Below are 8,403 nucleotides of genomic sequence, written 5' to 3' on the forward strand. Positions count from 1 at the left end.
CTCTCTTGTATAAGCCTCCTGTTGTCCAGGCAACAGGGCAAGGGAGCAGGCAGCTAGGGCCCTGGTGGTGGGGGGGTGCCTATGCATGGTTGGCTCCCAGGCTGTGCCAGGCCAAGCTGCCCTCCCGTCTGGACTGCAGCCTTCCCAACTGCTTTGCTTCCTTGAGTGCTCAAAGGCAGCACCAGCTGGAGGTTCTCACCTGCCCAGGCCACCTGGTCCCAAGGAGCCTGCTTTTGCATTTCGACACGGGGGGCCAGAAGAGAGGCAAATGGGGGTGCATTTCCAGGGAGTGCAGGTTCCGCCAAGGGCTTCACAGGAAAGCTGGGTTTTAAGTGGGGGGGGGGTGGAGGAAAGGAGGACGCAGGGAGGACGCCTGCCTTTCTTTGATCTTGCAGAAGCCCTGCAGAGGCAGAGGGTCTGCCTGCTTCATCCCAGTCCTGCCTGCCTTTGCTGAAGGGGAGGCCCCATCTCTGCATCGTGTTTCTTGCAGGGCCACCTGCCCAGTGGCCTCCCTGCTCAGTCTTCCCCACTGGGCTTCCCCTCCTGACCTGGCTCCCCTCCCTGCCAACTTATCTCTGGCTCCTTCGACCCCCCCCCATCTCAGGGTCATCCATCTCCACGGGGGCTGCTCAGAGAGGGGGCTGGGCAGCAGGGAGGTAATTGAGATTTGGCTGTTTGGGCTGCACCGGGCTGCTGTTTGCTCCATATTTTTCTTTCTGTAGCATGCGCTTCCTGGTGATTTAGTGTAGCCCAGGCCCGACTAGCACAGCACCAGGCCTTGCCAAGAATGGCAGCCAAGTGAACGAATAAGTTGGGAGCAAGACCATCCAGCAGCAGCAGCAGCAGCCGGTGGCAAAAGAGCAAGGTCCATTTCCATCTGGACCTCTTGTGACCAGGGCTGCTGGCCAGTTTCTCCACATGCCATGGCATCTGATAGGCCCCGCCCCTCTATCTGCCTTCCCCCCCCCAAACGAAAAAGTCCCAAACATTGACCTGCCTGAGGTGGGCAACCAGAACAGCACAGAAACTCCACCATCAGCCAGGCTGCGGTCCTGACCATTTCCCGTTCGCTCCTCTCCAAGTGGCTCCTGGCATGGACTGTGTCTTGCTTCCTTCTGCTTCCCGCTGCCCGCAATGGGCCTGGCTGGCCATTCCTTGCTCACTGATCCAGCCTGAAAAGATCCATTTGGAGAGCCAGACCTGTCCCTATTCTGGAGAGTTGGGTGGCATGCACAAGCTCAGGAGGCAAAGTCAGGGCAGGCCCTCACCAAGGGCATGTCCACCCCTCTTCCTGGCAGAGGGACCAGGGTGGAGGCCTGGAGGGGCAGAGTGATGTCCAGGAAGGTGCATGCTGCAGGAGCCACATGGACAGAGGTGGCTCCCAAACCGGTAGCCAGGCCTTTGCGCTGCAGCCCATGGTAGCTTGAGGTAGGAGCCTCTGTCCACCCTCTGAAAGCCAGAAGTGGGTGGAACAGGCAGCTGGCTCCGCTCAGGAGGTCCTGCTAGGCAGGGTGCATCCTGGGCCTGGAGTCCTCAGAAGCCAATGCAGAGCACTTGCTGTCCACCACCATCACCACCACCCCCTGCTGTGCCCAGGCTCCATCCACACTCCCTCTGCATATCTCTCGGCCACTTCTTCAACTGCTCCCGCCTTTGCACAGCAGCCTCTGCCTGCAATCATCACTTCCTCAGACTGGAAAGTCCTCATTATGCCTGCAAATCAAGGAAGGATGAGAACAAATCACACAAGGTGGGAGGCGCGAGCGAGGGGTTGATGGGCCGTGCCTGAGACAACACCAGGTCAGGGCTGTAGTGGCTGAGGGACTGGCAAGCCCCAGAAGGGGCTCTTCGGCAGCGCGCTGGAGGGTCTGTTGCGGCTGCAGCGCTGCCCACGGGGCACCTCCTCAGTAGTCATAGCAGTGGGGGAGGGGCAGCACACAGGCATGCACAGCAATCAGATTGGGGGGACTTAAGAGGGCCGGGAGGGAGGGAAAGGACTGCAGTTCTGCCACTGAGGGAGAAGCCTGTGTGGCGAGGTGCCAATGGCTTGGCTGGTCCTGCCCCATTTGCCAGGGGGGTGCTCTCCTGAATGCCGGCTTGCTTGAAGCTGGGGGGGGGAGATTGGCCCTGGGAGCCCACATCAGAAGCCTCAGAAGGAGCTCCCCCCTTGGCCCCAAGACGTCTTGCTCCTAATCCAGGGAGCCCCAGTGGGCAGTGGCCTCTCAGTGGCCCTGCACTGCAAAGGAGCCACGCAGGAGGCCGGCTGGCCCAGAGAGTGCGGGTGACGCTTAGCCTGTGGGTCTGCCTGGCTCTTCAATCAAGCGGAGTTGCCTGCCAGCAGACAGCCCCGGCTGAACAGCGACCCACCCCCGGGCAGGGACAAGGTATCTCGGCTCCTTTTCGCCCGAACCTGGTCTGGTGTCAGAGTGCGGGTGCTGAGGGTGCGACCTCAGCTGGGGGGGCCTTTGGGCACGTCATGGAAGCCCCCGGCCGCACTGCACCTCTCCAGGAAGCCCCGCCAGGCGGCGCTGCACCTGCAGCGACACTGCTGGGGGTCCACGGAAGGGCCCTGATGGAAGGAGCAGCTGCGGGTCAAAGGCGGCCCCCAGGCGGGCACCGCAGCAGCGCCCTGGAGATCCCTCCTGGGTCCCCAACACTTCGGGAGGGAGGGAGAGACAGGAGGCGGCCGGAGCTTCCCGAGGCAGCCGCTGCTCCGCAGCCCGGGGGGCCTGCAGGCGGCGCAGAAGGCGCTCTGCACATGCTCCAGAAACGGCTCCGTTGCCAGGCAGGGCGGGCGGGCGGCGCGCGTAGCCAACGTGCCGCGGGCGCCTTCCAGCGCAGCCTGTGCGGGGCGCAGTCCCAGGCCGGGCCGCTCTCGCCTCGGGGAGCAGCCCCTGGCCCGGGTCGCCGCCGCAGCACCTCCTCCTGGGGGCGCCGGAGGAGGCTCCGCGCGCGAAGCCGGGGCGGGGCGCAGCCTTCTCCTCCGCGCGCGCCCCCGCCGAGAGCGGCGCGGCCAGGCTCGGAGGCGCCCCGTCGCCGCGGAGGCTCCGTCAGGTAAGCAGAGCTGGCGAGGGGCTGCCGCGCTGACGGGGCAGGCTCCGCGCCCCCGACTCTCTCCAGCAGGGCCCCGCGAGGAGCCCCCGGGCCGCGCCCTCCGTGCTCGGCGGGGAAGAGCCCGGCCGCCGGTGGCGGAGCCGCGCCCGCTGTCGCTGCGGAGGGCTCCTGGCCGCCCCCGGGCCGCAGCCGGGCGCACGTGGAGTCCCCCGGGCCCGATTCGAAGAGCAGCCCGGAAGGGGCCGCTCCGGCGCCTGCTCCCTGGGGGCCCTCCCCGCCCCCCTGGCAGGCGGGCAGGCCGTGGCCAGGCCCCCGGCGCTGGACTGGGCGAGGCCGGTGCTTGGAGCAGGGACCGGTCCCGCTTCCCGCTGCGAGGGCCCCGGGGGCAAACGCGGCTGTCCCGGCCAGAAGAGCTGCGCCGGGTGGGACCGCCCCCAAAACAGCCCCGTCGTCAGGTCCGCCTCGAGGGGCTCTCGGCGTCGTCGGGGGTGCGCTGGCGGCCCCTCCCTGCGGGCGGTGTTCCAGCGCTGCCACCGGACAGAGGAGCAGCCCCGAAGTGCGGGTGTCCAGCTCCGAACCGCCGCCCGGCCTTCCGGGGGCCCCTCCCTTGATCGACCGGCCGCCCGGCCCCCACGGCGGCAGCCTCCGTTCGGGCCCCTCGGAGAGCGCAGGTGCTCGGCTCGCGGCTGTCCGGCGCAGCAGGTCCGGGCCAGGGAGGCGGAGCGCCTTCGGGGCTCTCCGGCTCTGATCAGCGGCGACCTGGGGAGGCTCGGGCCCCGGAGGACTGGCGCGGCAGGGAGGGGCGGCGGGGCAACTGGGAAGGCCAGCAGCTGTTCCGCTTCCATCCGCAGGGGGGCGGGCTTGTGCCCATGGCTTGGCGGGCTCTGAGGCGGGAGGCTGGAGGGGCAGCCGGGGAGGAAGGAGGGGGCGCGGCTGGAGGTGGTGGAACAGGCCAGCAGAAGTGGCCGGGAGGCGGAGAGGAGGCACAGGGGGCAGGAGCGGCCAGCGGGGCTTGCAGCGAAGGGTCGCGCCCGGCTCCTCTTGCAGGCAGGGCCCTCCTGGTCCGGAGAACAGCAAGGGCCGAACCTGGTGGCGCCAGGGCCCGTCTCACTGCAAGCCCAGAGTGGATGGGAGGCGGCTGCCTCCGCACAGGCCCAGAGGCTGCCCCCAGCTTTCCCAGGCAGAAGGGCAGGCTGTGTGGTGTAGGTGGCGGAGGGGGAGCTCTTCTGGGAAGACAGATGGCTTTTTGCAGTGACCTCGGCGGCTTGGTGCGTGGAGAGGCTTTGGGGATCAGCCGCCAGGCTTGGTCTGCTGGAAACCAACCGCTTCGCCTGCCAGGCAGGCCGGAGTAGGCTGAGGACCTCATCCTGGTGGGTTCCTGCAACTCCTTTGGGCCAGACCCAGCAGTCTCTGCAGAGCTTGTGGTCACAGCGGAGCCCTGCCTGGGACAGGGGCTGACCTGGTGTGGAGGGAGCCGGCTCCTTCTCCCTGCCACTGGGCAAATGAGAGTTGCCTTTTCCTAGGAGCCTGTTCCTCCAGAGTAGCTGCAACAATAGAATGTGGCAGAGAAATGGAACGCAGCATCAAAAATAGCCAGAGCCATAAAGCAGTAGAAAAATGTGTGTGAAGAGCACTGGTGGCCTGTCCCAAAGGCTCATTGTGGAGAAGACACCGCGCAGGGGCCAGGCGGGTGTTGGCATCACTCCGCAGAAGGCCCTGCTCCTCAGGGCGCAAACAGGCCTGCAGCGGAGTCTTGGGTGTCAAGTGAGGCGCGTACGTGTCGGAAGAGGGGGTCTGATACACCAGACAGCCTGGAGCTTTAACGGCAAGGACCGGCCTGGAAACCAGCAGTGGCACTGTGGATGGAACGGAGTGCGTGGGGGGAGTGTTGCAGGCCCCCACCAAGCAGCTCCTGCGACTAGCTGGGGTGCAGCACTCTGCACAGGTGGTCAGTTCTGAGTGCTGTGGGAGGGCATAGGAGGTGTGTAGAGAGGTCCGCCTTGGCTGTCCCTGACCTGGGCAGACGTCTCAGAGAGAGGTCCCAAATGGTGGTCCTGCTCCCGTGGCCACTTGGATCTCCAAAGAAGCTCCTGGCAAAGGGGCGTTCTCACACTGCAGACCTGATCCAGGAGGGGGGGCTTGGCCTCTATCAAGAACAGGTTGACCTCCTGCCTGTTCCCAGATCAGCTGACCTCCCCCCCCCCCGCACTGACAGTTTTAAAGCACCCCTGGCCTGCGTTTGGCGAAGGATGGTGCCTGGTGACCCGCAGACCAAGCCTGTCGTGAGCCTTCAAGCTGCCTGCCGGTTCACAGGCTCCGCTTGGCACACCAGCCATCTGCAGTGCCTTGGAAGCGCTAAATCAGTGTTCCTGTTGCTTAGAGATCCTGCTTGCTGTATTCGGGAGGTTGCTTCATGTGCCAGCCGTTCGCTGGCGAATGCCAAATCTGTGAGGAGCCCTGGTCGGGACTGGCGCTTCTTGCAGATCTGGCTTGGCGGAGTCCGTTTCCCAGGCAGACCCCGCCTCAGAAGGTGAACAAGCGACTGGGTGCCCTGTGTGTGTTTTGGACCCTCGGACACAAGTGGGAACTTGCCAGGTTGGCCAAAGGAAGTGTCCAGAAGGCGAAAGCCAGTGAATCTGCTGCCACTTCAGAGCCAGGAGCAAGTCTCAGTGGGGGCCATGTGCAAGGAGGAGATTGTGCACTCAGGAGTCCTCAGTGTGCAAGATTTATGCACTTATGCTGGATCCCAACCCTTGTTCTTGGGGAGTTTGGAGTGGCATGAAGCTGCTCTACTCTCCTCAGACTTGCTGCTTTGGGCCCCTATCCTGCACTGGATATAGTGCAAGCCTCTTGGCTTACCTGTTCCAGTGCAGGGCAGGATTGTCCCCTATGTGTTTTAAGATTTTATCTTTGATGAGGCATTCCACCATCTTACCTGACCAGACATTAGGCTGACCCACCTATAGTTTCTGGGGTGCCCTCTCCTTCCCTTTTTAAAGATCAGTGTGGCATTTGCTGTCTTCCAAAACTCTGGTACTGGTCGTTTTTACGAACAAGTTGCATCTCTCTCTCTCGCAGTCACTCCCCTCTCTGGGCCCTGAGTTCTCAGCACATCAACACTGCCAGTCAGCCAAATCGGGGCTCCCCTGACCACATGGAGGCACTTTGGGTTCTGACTTCCACCTCTGTAATTTGGAGAGTGTTTTGGGGGGAGGAGCCGTTGCAAATGTTGATGGCGAATCCAGCCAAAGCGTGAATGAGGAGTGTGGAGGGGCAACTGATCCCTGATCAGTGCTCTGCAGTCATGCCCTTCTGGGTGCAATCCAGACCCATTTGTGACCTTAGCCAGGCATCTGAGGGTTGTGGTCTGTACCCAGTGAGGGGAGTCAGGAGAGGCTGAAGGGCGGCTAGCCAGCAGAGAATGCGTCTCTCCCAGGTGTCTGCTGCTGTACTTGGGGCTTTGTGGGCCTTCACAACACCTGTTGTTGGCATCCTTCAGTCTCAGAAGACTCTGGTATCGCGCTCTGAATGGTGGTTCTGGAACAGAGTGTCCTCTCCAGTGCGCAAAGCCTGGGTAAAGTAGGTATGGAGGATAGGCTGTTACCCATGCAGCAAATCCCCCCTTTCCACGTCGCTGGAATGGTCCAATGGAAAGGCAGAGGCCAATACGGTTGGTTCCAGCGGCGTTGCAGGAGTTGCCAGAACGTGACTGTGTTCAGCCACGAACTGCCTCAAGGACTCCAGCTCTGGATTTTGCCTGGAGGTTGACTCCTGAAGCCTTTTCCATAACTGGATGTAGCCACAAGGCAGTGGAGGTTTGGGATCAGAGTTGTCCTTCTCTCAGATGAGCTGCCTTCCCAGGCTGAGGAGTCCCACCTACCCGATGGCTGTTTAGTCACCTCTTACAACAAGTCCAGCCAGACTGAGGGCCTATTCTTATCCCCAGCCTCCAGGGGATACACCTGGTGCAGCCACAAAACCAGCAAGGGTGGCATTGTGTGTGTGTGTGTGTGTTAGAATCTGGAGGCTCTTGGAAGCGCTGTGGGTTTTTGTGCCTGTTTCTTTTGGTTCTATGTGACTTGTAAAAGAGTGAGAGTCCCAGTGACTGGCTCTGGTCAGTGGTGGCCTTAGTGGAGGAAGAGGCCTGGTGCTATTTGGATTCGTGTGGTATTGCTGCAGCTCTGGGTGTTTGACCACGGTTTTTTCTGTGGGTTGGGGGTTGGTAGTTATTCAGAGTTCCTGGAAACTTCTTGCTTGTTTCTGTCTCTCTGGGTGTTCCAGCAGGTGGTGGATTCTTTCGCTGACCCCCTCTGGAACGCGTGTGCTGCAGAAGAGAGTTCCTCAGTTCTCTCAGAGAGACTTTTAAACTCAACACAGCTGTGATGCCAGAGATGGTGTGTGCACTTTCAGGGAGTTGATAGCCTCCAAAGTGGCCTTTCCGAAAGGGAGTTTGGTGAAAGGCCTTGGGCCAGCCTGACTGCCTGCCACTGCTGCCTTCAGGCTTAGAAGGTACCAAGAAGCAAAGGCACGAAAGCAGTGAAATGCAGGCACAGGCCTGGGAGTGAGTCTGCCTGGGGAGCTGTCTGACAGTGAGAGCCGGTTTACAGTCATTGCTCCAGGAAAAAGTCCCAGCTGTCCCAAACCACAGAAGCATTTTATGGTCCACTGTTAATTGAAAGGCCTTCCTACTCATCCCAGCAGATGCTGGCAGTTCTCAGCTGCTTTTGGTGGTGGATGGGCAGAGATCGACCCCCCATTTTGTTCTCCAGTGGCTGAATTAAATGGCCAAACCTCTTCTGAGCTCCCCCCATCTGCTGTTCAGGGACGGTGCTTGTCCAGGGAGGGTCCAGGAGGAGCCGTGGCTTCTGGAGCAGCTCCTCTCTGCATGGCCTTTGGATGGGGCAGGCCTCTAGTACTTGCTTTCATTAGTGAGGCTCTCTGAGGGGCCCTGGAGCTCCTTCAAGTCCTTTGCAGGGGGCCTGGATGGCCCCTGCTCGGCACCAGGGAGGGATGGGAGCAGCGCGAGAGCAGCCCAGCGCATTCCCCCAAGACTTCCCTCCCCATCAGCACCTGCCTGATGGGGCTGACATTCCAACTGTGGGGGGGTTATCAGCCATGTCACGCTGCTGGTAGTGAGACGCTGGTTGACTTGCACCCTGAGCACCGGGTGATGGTCAGGAGCCACCTGTCCTGGCCCAACCTCCTCACAGCAGCCTGCCTGACACTTGGCAGTGCTGGAGCGGGCAGACACAGCCACCCACCCTGCCTTCTGGCACTTCTGATGCCTGTCTGCCAGATATGGGTGCTGCTTGGCCAAGAGCTAGACCCCAACTCTAGGTCACAAGCAGG

This window comes from Tiliqua scincoides, chromosome 12, assembly GCF_035046505.1.
Source record: "Tiliqua scincoides isolate rTilSci1 chromosome 12, rTilSci1.hap2, whole genome shotgun sequence".
Classification (NCBI taxonomy): Eukaryota; Metazoa; Chordata; class Lepidosauria; order Squamata; family Scincidae; genus Tiliqua; species Tiliqua scincoides.